This window comes from Bactrocera tryoni, chromosome 1 (assembly GCF_016617805.1).
Source record: "Bactrocera tryoni isolate S06 chromosome 1, CSIRO_BtryS06_freeze2, whole genome shotgun sequence".
Classification (NCBI taxonomy): domain Eukaryota; kingdom Metazoa; phylum Arthropoda; class Insecta; order Diptera; family Tephritidae; genus Bactrocera; species Bactrocera tryoni.
The window spans coordinates 54,727,685-54,729,281 of record NC_052499.1 but is presented as its reverse complement, the minus strand read 5'-3'; positions in this window follow the sequence as shown (position 1 = coordinate 54,729,281).

Sequence of the window (1,597 nt, the reverse complement as noted above, 5' to 3'; positions counted from 1 at the left end):
TATATTGAAATATTTGTATTTCCGGTTGGCGATGCCCAAATAATATTCAGAATTAAACATAATGTTCACTGTCAATTTAGAATAATCCTCAAAATATTTTCGAAAAACAAGCAAAGCACAACAAAAGCAGTATTTCATTACAGTCCGTCGCAGGTGTGACGTGAATGAATGAATTTAGTGTGTAGTGATGGCTGGTGCTGGCTGACTGGTGTAGGCGGCGCGGCGTGGGCGGTGACCATGCTATTGGACAACATTTTATTTGATTTTGCGTTTTTGTTTCAATATTTTGACAAATTTTTATTTTAAATTTAAGCATGATGTAAGCGGTCGCACTTTCGGCTCCCGTTAAACGGAATTGCGGTGACAGACATGATTGCCGTGACAATTGGCGACATGGCAGTCCGGCCGACATGTTGGCCACGCGCCCAATTTGCAAGAAGACGCGACTGGGTGCGAAAAAAGACACAAAAAATAAAATAAAATAAAAGTGAAAAGTGCGGAGTCGAAACAACAAGTGTGGCAAGAACAAGAGCAAGCAAAACGGCGTGAAAAAAGCAAAAAGAAAATGCGTAAGAAAATCAAAATCAACACTACTTGAAAATATCACGACATCGCTGCGAACCGAACAGCCAATGGCGTGCCGTGATGCTTTGCGCGAAAGTGAGAAAAAGTGTTAAACAAATTTGTATTGCGAGCAGAAAGAAAATAAATAAATATTAAGTAAAAAAAAGCAAACAAAAAAAAAAAAAAAATTTGCAAAGCGTAAATGAAAACCGTTTTATTTGGTGCAAATGGGGCGCGCGGTCGAGCGTTAATCGCTTTCGAATTGAGTGCTCAAGTCGTGCGCCAAAAATTTAACAATCGCCTGACAGTCGCAAAAGTGGCAGGCGACACACACGCACACACACATACACACATGGAGAAGTGTGTGGTGGCAGGCAGCTGCCAAAATTGCAGCAACAACAATATGCAACAAAATAAAATAAGTGTGTTTTTAACGCACTTGAGGCACTTGCGGCCGCTCGCGGCACCTGACTCACGCTGGCCAAAATAAACAAGTCCCTGTTGCAACAGAGTGCCAACCGGAAAACACTTTAACCCCTTCGGCGGCAGTGTGGCAGCGTGTTTGCGCTACAACGCTGCCAATTCCAGCGCAATTTACAGAAAATAAAAAATGGAATGACAATAATTACAACAATAACAAAAGCAAAAACAAAGTTAAAAACAAGAGTCCAACAACAACAACAACTAAAATGCATGCAACAGCGCGGTATGAAGTGGAAAATGCAGAAAAATCGCATTCGTGGCAAGCAAATTAAAAACACATTGTCCCATGCGTTGCATGCCGCTTGCAACTGCAGCTGCAACAACAACGCTACGCTGCACTTGAACATTGCTGCGGCTGGTTGCAGCGTCAATGTGGCAGGATTTGCTAAAAATAGGCAGGCGATAGTGCGATTTGGCAAAAACCAACATCCATCCGCTTGGGCTAGCGCACACATGTGGCAGTTGCAAGCGGTTAAGCCACTTAGGCGTGTGTGTGTGTGTGCGCGTCGCGCGCTGAGTGTGGCAAGCGGGCGGCTGTGCTCGGTGCATT